Below are 9,888 nucleotides of genomic sequence, written 5' to 3' on the forward strand. Positions count from 1 at the left end.
TTGAGCACGATAGAAATAACTCGTTTAATAAATACAAAGAGATGAAAGAATCGTATATATTACACCACTGGCGAATCTTTTAAATCTAGTCTGTCGTCTCTTACAGTGTAATAGAACGTCGTTCCTATTGGAGTACAGGCCACCTCGGGCTCTCCTCTGCGCTCTTCACAATATACCACTTTAGAAATTAAAAAATATTGAGCAATATCCACTAAACGTGCTCAAAGCGGTTTACAACGGGTCCCTGGCCAACAGCGATATTTAACATTTAGGACGGGACATGACGCCTGTTAGGCGATATTACATTTTTTTTCGGACAGAGACAACGCTGTGAACGGCCAGGTACTTATTTTACACCTGAGTACAATGAGAGACTGTTAGTAAAGACTCTTCTCCAAGGACTCAACTATTCGCCGAGCTCGCTCGCTTGCTCGCTCGAACCCACGACCTTCCGATCCGAAAGCGAGTGTCATACCCCAAACCACATAGCCGCAGAAAGAAAAATGTCCTACACAAAATTCTCGGAAAGTGTATTTTACTTTACGACATTATCAAGTAGGAGTAGGACTGCCAAGTATGGTCTATCGGCGTTTGAGAGGTGATATGATTGAGACCTATAAGTTCACACATTGCTTGTACGCGACTCAGGATAGGCTGTTCACAGTAGACAAAAAATCAGTCACCAGGGGCCACTCATATACACTTCTGAAACCCAGGGTTAAAACCACCCTTCGACAGAACTTTTTTACACAGAGTTATTGAACGTTGGAACGCATTGCCAGCAAATGACGTTGAAGCGCCGAGTGTCAATGCTTTCAAGAATAGCTTAGATGCTGTGATGGAAAATTATATGCATAGTGTAGAAGTGCCTCCCACCCAAAATAGCTATGATCAAAAGATCAGTAGAGAAAGTGTAGTGTAGGCTAGCCCTTGATCACAAGATCAGGTAGGGAAATGCATTAGATCAGTTGTGAACAAGACATTCAGTGACTCGGCGACAGGCAAGTGGCCTCATCAAGAGACGTCGATACCTTCTATTCTATTCTATCTGTAATTCTCTCTCAGTCTTTACCAGAAACTCCCCATACCATTGAGTGTTTCAAGTCGAGACTGAAGACAGAATATTTTAGATTTACTTTCCTTTAATATTTCAAAAGGGCCCAATGGCTCACTTGAACTCCTGTAGTTAAAATTCTGAATAAATTTATGCCATGCGTTTAGGGAAAATACTCACAACATCCGCCAGCCAGATATATTTATTTACCTGTATCTGTATTTGTATATTATATCCTTGTTGTGCGGCTATGTGGTCTAGTGGTATGACACTCGCTTTCGGATCGAAAGGTCCTGGGTTCGAACCTCGCTCGATGCATAGTGGAGTCCTTGGAAAAGGCTCCTTACTCACATTCTCTCACCGTTCTCAGGTGTCAAAAGAGAACCTGGCCGCCGTCAACAGCGTTGTTTCTTTCTGAAAAAATTGTAATTTATAGCCTTACAGGCTTCATGTCCCGTCGTACTAGTTAAATGTTGCTGTTGGTCAGGGACCCCTTGTAAAGCGCTTTGAGCACGGTTAGTGGATATTGCGCTATATAAAGAGCTTAAACTAAATGTTACTATTACTTTATCGGAGAATACTGGATACCTTCAGCGTAATGATTATAATAGAGTTTGACGGAAGTGACATAAAAAAATTGAGCTTTTATCTAGCGCAATATCCACTAAACGTGCTCAAAGCGCTTTACAACTGGTCCCCGGCCAACAGAAACATTTAACATGTAGGACGGGACATGACGCATTTTAGGCGATATTACAATATTTTTTCGGACAGATACAACGCTGTTAACGGCCAGGTACCCATTTAACACCTGAATACGGTGAGAAAATGTGAGTAAAGAGCCTTCTCCAAGGACTCCACTATGCACCGAGCGAGGCTCGAACCCAGGACTTTCCGATCCGAAAGCGAGTGTCATACCACTAGACCACATAGCCGCACAACAAGGATATAATATACAAATACAGATAAAGATAAATAAATATATATGGCTGGCGGATGTTGTAAGTATTTTACCTAAACGCGCGGCATAAATTGATAACTTATTCAAAATTTTAACTACAGGAGTTCAAAAATCTTATCTGTATTATCAAATCGTAATGATAAGATTGAGATAATTTAACGTATTTGAAAGAATTTTTTTTTAAAGGTCACATTGATAAAAATTGCTTTGTTTAAGTAATGATTTTATGGCCAAAATATATAAAAAAAAGTTTTTCTGTTGAAGTAGAAATTTTCTAGCCAAAATTGAAAAAAAAAAAAAAAAGCTTTAGAATAGAAATTTTATAGACAAATTAAAAAAAAATGTTTAATGCAAGTAGAAAATTTATATCCAAAATTAAAAAAAAAAAGAGTTTTATGAAAGTAGAAATTTTATAGACAAAATTGAAAAAAGAGAGAAGAGATTCATGAAAGTAGGAATTTTATAGCCAATTTATAAGACTGTTTTGTAGAAGCAACCAATTTCTAACCAAAATAAAAAAAAAGGGTGTTTGGGAGTAAATATTTTCTAGCTAAAATAAATTTTAAAAAGAGATTGTTTTATGTGAGTAAGCCATGCTCTTAAAAAAAAACACGTTAAAAAAATTGGCCAGAAAACTAGTCCTTCAAATATTGATCGATTAAAATGACCCTCTCTTGTCAAAAACTCTCAAACCTGGGACTTCAATAAAGACTTGAAGTAAATCCCAGGTTTGAGAGTTTTTGACAAGATATGAGTCAATTGAATCGACCGATATCCGAAGGAAGAGCTTTCTGGCCAAATAAAAAAAAAAAGTGTTTTTCTAAAGTAAGCCAAAATCTAATGATGAATGGCGTTGTGACTGTTGTCTTCCTGGCCTGTGATCAATGAAAGGACTCCACGCCGTGGATAATGAGGCGTTCGTGTCAGACAGTGATAGGGCTAGATATCGTGATTGCATGTCATCGCCGCGTCTTGTCGTCGTGGACACCAGATTTCGCCTGACCGATAATAATATATCAATTAATACCCGGCAATCAAATCATTTTCATGGTAACGTTATAGAAATTTGATTCTTTGCGTTGTCAGCGTTAAAAAAAAATAAATTAATTATATCTCTATTTGTTTTGATGATTGAATATAGATAGTATGCGCTTGGCTAAGAAGCTCATAACATTGCCATCCGGAAGTATAACGGGCCAACACACAAAACTGTGTGTATCCATGAACGTTTATAGTCGGGTCAATACAGTTCAGTGAGCATTACTCATAAACGCGGATGGCAAAAAACAATAACAAAGACCTGAGTGACGTCATCTTCAAACTATCTATAAAAATCCCACAAAAAACCCATTAAAACAAACAAAGAAACAAAGAAACAAAGAAACAAAAACAAAAAATAGAGAAAAAAAAATATGAAAAATTGTAATTTTTCCAAACAGGCGTCAGGTTTCCTTCTATACGTTACATGTTGCTGTTGGCTAGGGACCCTTTGTAAAGCGCTTTGAACACATTTAGTGGATATAGCGTTATCTTATCTTACTAAAGGAATTATCCTTTAAATGCTTTATACAATAGTTTATAATTACAGAATCTTATATAGCTTGTATTGTATCATTCACAGACAGTTTTACACAACTTTGAATGTCAGGAAAAATGTATCAATCGAAAAATACAATCATAGAATACTGGTGAATCATAAATGTACAAAGTTCATAGTAAAATGAAATATTAATGACAAAAATAACCATGAAAGCAACAGCTATAATAATTATACATAAGTCTCTGATAAATTATGATTTTACATTGTTTCAGATGTCATGCATTTTACTGGTCAACATTTACAAACCAGTCTACAAAATCATGAAATTAATAGAAACAGTTATATCCACATGGCAATTTAAAGCTTAAAAGATAAATAAATAAATGGATAATAATAATAATACTAATAATAATAATAATAATAATAATAATAATAATAATAATAATAATAATAATAATAATAATAATAATAATAATAATAATAATAATAATAATAATAATAATAATAATAGATCTTTATTGTCCATAAATATGACAATTTGTCATTTAGTTACACTTGTTATAACGTTAAATGATAACTATAACACTGAACAGATATTTCACTCCTACTTATTTTCTCTCTCTCTCTCTCTCTCTCTCTCTCTCTCTCTCTCTCTCTCTCTCTCTCTCGGATGAATAAATAACTAAAAAAAACAAACAAATAAAAACTCAACTTTTTTTCTTTTCTTTTCATAAACACTTTATTTTCATATAGATATTTCTCACACTGCCAGTGCCTGCCCCCTAATATTTCACTTGAACATTTCACAGCTTGGAAAATTAGTTTTGGCTGTTTTTGTTTCACACTCATTCTTTTTTTTTTTTATTATTTTTTTTTTTTGCATCTCAAGTGACGCGAACTCTTTTTTTCTTTCTCTGCTCTCCGGAGACAGAACCTGTCAGGGTGGTATCTATAGACAGTATGCGCTTGGCTAAGAAGCTCATAACATTGCCATCCGGAAGTATAACGGACCAACACACAAAAATGTGTGTATCCATGAACGTTTATAGTCGGGTTAATACAGTTCAGTGAGCATTACTCATAAACGCGGATGGCAAAAAACAATAACAAAGACCTGAGTGCCATTTCTAAACACTTACTCTTAGTTATAAAGTTTCAATTACCAGTCACCACCAGTGGATATCTCTCATCTTCAATTCTGGGTTGTAAGGTTCATACCATTTTCAGTTTTCACTTTGTCTTAGAGACTCACTCTCCCAATTTCGTTAGTTAGCGTAATCCATAATTCACTTTTTTTATGATAATATATTATAGTTTACCAATTATGATAAAACTCCCCAAATAAAAGAAATCAATTATCACATACAACTGTCAATTACAGAAAAATGCAAGAGAAGTCAAGCAGATTAAATACCTATTGAAAAGGGAAATTGACTTTCTAAACAAGGGTATGTTTTTCTCTGATCTTGTAATAACTCACTTCAAGAACATTTCAATGTTAATGTTAGGAATCAGAGCATGATAATGTGAGAGTGATTACCATAAGCACAGTTGCACATCGTGTAATCCACTGAAATATATCACTTATAATAATTCTAGAATTATTAAAGCACCCAAGAGAAAGGATGGCAAAGGGGAACTGGGAACAAATAGGGATCAGATGCAGATTCCAAGAGATAGCCATCAATGTACTTGGTTTGAGATCACCTATAAGACTCATCCGGACACAAGCACAAAATCCAACAAAGAGGAATACACTCAAATGTTTACATTATACATTAAAAATAACAAACATAATAATACATAACAGAGAGATGATTTACAAGGAAAAAAATATCATCTCCCAAAACAATAACTATCCATCTATCTATTCATACATCCATCCATCTATCTATCTATGTATCTATCTATCTATCTATCTATCTATCTATCTATCTATCTATCTATCTATCTATCTATCTATCTATCTATCTATCTATCTATCTATCTATCTATCTATCTATCTATCTATCTATCTATCTATCTATCTATCTATCTATCTATCTATCTCTATCTATCTATCTATCTATCTATATATCTATCTATCTATCTATCCATCTATCCATCTATCTATCTATCTATCTATCTATCTATCTCCTGTTTTATTGTGAGAGAGACTGAAGGGGAAAGTGAAAGGGATGGAGACAGAGAGAGAGAGAGAGAGAGAGAGAGAGAGAGAGAGAGAGAAGGGGGGGGGGGGGGGGGGAGGAGGGAGGGAGGGAGGGCTATGAAGAGATAGATACATATATTTTCATAGATTGCTAGATAGATAGGTAGATCGGTGGATTTGATTGGTAGGTAGATGGATGACACGATGAAAAGGTGGAAGATGAAGAGAAAGAAAGATAGATAGACGGATAGATAGATAGACGGATAGATAGATAGACAGATAGATAGACAGACAGACAGACAGACAGACAGACAGAGAGACAGACAGTTAGATAGATAGATAGATAGATAGATAGATAGATAAGATAGATAAGATAGATAAATAAATAGATAGATAGATAGATAGATAGATAGATAGATAGATAGATAGATAGATAGATAGATAGATAGATAGATATAGACACACAAATTGATAGATGGATAGATAAATACAACCAAAGATTACATATTCCACTGTAATACACTTGTCCCGATAGTTGTCCGGCCTCTTAGACCGGCCCCGTAGAACGGAAAATTCCGTGGGCGACTCGTCCCTCTCTATAGATGTCGCTGATAGTAACAGATCTGCCTTCTCTGTTCTATTATAGATAGTATGCGCTTGGCTAAGAAGCTCATAACATTGCCATCCGGAAGTATAACGGCCGTGATGATAATATTTGGTGTTGAATTGCCAAGAATGTAACGAATTGAAAATGAAATGGAAATGTTAATGTTGTGTATGTCGCATGCGTGAAAGAAAGAGAGGAAGAGAGAGAGAGAGAGAGAGAGAGAGAGAGAGAGAGAGAGGAGAGAGAGAGAGAGAGAGAGATGGGTAGGAGTGAGGTGTCTGTTCAATGTTATAGTTATCATATAACGTTATGACAAGTGTAACTAAATGACAAATTGCCATATTTATGGACAATAAAGATCTATTATTATTATTATTATTATTATTATTATTATTATTATTATTATTATTATTATTATTATTATTATTATTATTATTATTATTATTATTATATTATTATTGTCCCTTGATTGGACGTCACCCATAGTCTGTGACCTCACCGGCGGAAAAGTTATTAGAGAGAGAACGTCATGTTGGTTGTGAGCATGCGTCTCTCGTCCTCGCTGAACGCCTCTCTCATTCCCTGTTTTATTGTCTTTGTGTGTTAACAAATAGGTACGTTCTATTATTATCAATACCTTTTCATTTTAGTGTTGACCTTTTCTTATTTCTAAAATATAGATAGAATGCGCTTGGCCAAGAAGCTCACAACATTGCCATCCGGAAGTATAACGGATCAACACACAAAACTATGTGTAACCTTAAAAGTTTATAGTCTGGCAAATACAGTTTAGTGAGAATTACTCATAAACGCAGATGGCAAAAAAACAAAACAAACCCCAATAACAATTACCCGAGTGACGTCAACTTTGATCTATCTACAGTCATATAATTTAATTAAATCAACAGACGTCTTTAATAATTTAAAGCTATACTTTTGTGGGGACCTTTTGTAATATGTGCGGTTATGTGGTCTAGTGGTATGACACTCGCTTTCGGATCGGAAGGTCCTGGGTTGGAGTCTCGCTCGGCGCATAGTTGAGTCCTTGGAAAAGACTCTTTACTCACATTCTCTCACCGTACTCAGGTGTAAAATGAGTACCTGGCCGTTAACAGCGTTGTCTTTGTCCGAAAAATTGTAATATCGCCTAACAGGCGGCATGTCCCGTCCTACGTGTTAAATGTTGCTGTTGACCAGGTACCCCTTGTAAAGCGATTTGAGCACGTTTAGTGGATATTGCGCTATATAAAAGCTCAATTTAATTTAAACTTACTATCATTAGTTCGATTGTGGTTGGAAATATCTTTATATCGAATATCATAGAACTAGTGACAGAATTTTTATTTCTTCTGACAACATCCCTCCCTATCCATCCTTCCGTGAGTTGTTAGCTGGGTCTGTTAGATCTCGCGGAAAGTACTCTTTGCAATAAACCCTCATTCTATCTAATGGGTAACAAGCAATTTTATTATCCATTAAACGCATACAATATACAACCCTAAATAAACTCTTGTTATACGGGTCTATTGGCTCGAAGACACTCTTTTGTTGAAAAATATCAGTTTCTTCTTTTTTTTTTGTGTGGATAAGATTTAATATCAATAACATGCATTAGTGGGGATTGCCTAGATCGCCCCTAGGCAATAATATTCCTTTGTCAATGAGATTTGTTATGATATCCATCTTATTTTTTCTCTTTTTTGAAAAAAAAAATGTTTTTTTTTTCCGCATTATCTATGAACATATTGTTGCTATTATTTTCCATACACATTGTAGCTTATAGATAGTATGCGCTTGGCTAAGAAGATCACAACATTGCCATCCGGAAGTATAACGGATCAACACACAAAACTGCGTGTATCCATGAACGTTTATAGTCGGTTTAATACAGATCAGTGAACATTACTCATAAACGCGGATGGCAAAAAACAATAACAAAGACGTGAGTGACGTCATCTTCATATAATAAATATGAAGAAAAAAAGTAATCATTTAGAGCCATTGGGCCCATGGAGCCGGGGTTTATCCCGGTTTCTGTAGCGTGAAACGGACGATAGCAATTACTTGCTACCCTTTGGGTAGGACGCTAGTATCTATCGCAAAGTACTTTCCGCCAGATCTGACAGTAGACTCAGCTACTTATTTACTGCTGGGGTGGACAGGAGTGGGGGGGGGGGGGGTAGGGTTGGGAAAAATCTCGACTACACCCGGGATCGATCTTGGTCCCTTTGCGTGTTAAGCGAGTGCTCTATCAACTGAGTTGTGGTGACACCCTCGTTTTAAGGCGCTGAGAAACAGTTGTGTAAATTCCAATTGAATTCATTTTCAAGTATTTATGTAAAACTTGACCATCTGTATAGAGCAATTATATCCACTTAAGGTTCTCAAATCGCTTTCCAATGGGTCCTAAGCCAACAGCAACATGAAACATGTCGGACGAGACATTACAGTTCACATGAAGTGTTCCCATTTTACTGAACCACCGTGTATTCGTGATATTGTTTTATCTATGATTTTCAAAAACCGACGTGCATTTATTTTCAGGTCTGATAACACAATTCTTTTTGGGCTCATTGATGTAATGGAAATCTCAAAAGATGACGCAAAATATTGTCCATTACAACAATTTTATAACCTAGGCCCATAAGTGTGTTCAGATGTCAGACCTGTTTATATGTACACGTTGTTCAAAACCCAACATCTATCCTTAAAAAACTCGAGATTCTATTTCTTCTCACATTGGGGAAGCGTGTCTCACGGGTATTGTCTTTGATCTGTACTCGAAAGGTACCGAGTTCAATCACCCGCCGCTGAGCTGTGCAATGGCCTTGAGCAAATCACCTCGCCCTAGCTCACTTTTCGGCGCGGCACTGCGGCTGACGCCTGAGTTATTCCAGTCTTCCCTTGGAATAGATCCTAAAGGCAAATTTCCCCATGGCGATGAATAAAGGGAATTTTTCATTTTTAGAATTTTATTGTTCGAGATATCAAAGTATTTTTGTAAAATATGTTGATATCATTAAAAGCGTTTATCTATCTATAGATAGTTCGAAGTTGACATCACTCGGATCTTTGTTATTGTTTTTTTTGCCATCCGCGTTTATGAGTAATTCTCATTAAACTGTATCAACCAGACTATAAACGTTCATGGTTACACACAGTTTTGTGTGTTGGTTCGTTATACTTCCGGAAGTCAATGTTGTGAACTTCTTAGCCAATCGCATACTATCTATACCAGAAACTACCACAAACTGAAAACTATCATTTCTATTTTCAAGTGAAGTCAAAATATTTATCACTATCGCCGATCTAAATTGGAAATAGTATTGGTCCAAAAACAGCTCCCTGAGGTACTCCTGCTCTTACAGATTGGTTTTTCATTTAATTCTACCCCAATGACAATAAATGACTATTTGATTCTCTTATGGAGGACACACTTTATTACCTGTCATGGAATTCGGTTTATTTCATTTATCTACAGTTTTCGAACTTTGATCTCTGAAGCTCAAAAGCCAGATATTCACTTTCTCGTATACAGATCAACAGAGCGTAGAAAATGGATTATAATATATATATA

General features: G+C 35.8%; 1 protein-coding gene across 2 annotated transcripts in view; it reads left to right on the forward strand.

Moving 5' to 3' along the window:
* Positions 1 to 9,888, forward strand: part of LOC144980769 (uncharacterized) — a 304,724-nt gene that overhangs the window by 136,594 nt on the left and 158,242 nt on the right. The gene's annotated exons all lie outside the window — the stretch shown is intronic.

Source organism: Berghia stephanieae, chromosome 10 (assembly GCF_034508935.2).
Source record: "Berghia stephanieae isolate SIO BIC M18660-M18661 chromosome 10, UCSD_Bste_1.3, whole genome shotgun sequence".
Classification (NCBI taxonomy): Eukaryota; Metazoa; Mollusca; class Gastropoda; order Nudibranchia; family Aeolidiidae; genus Berghia; species Berghia stephanieae.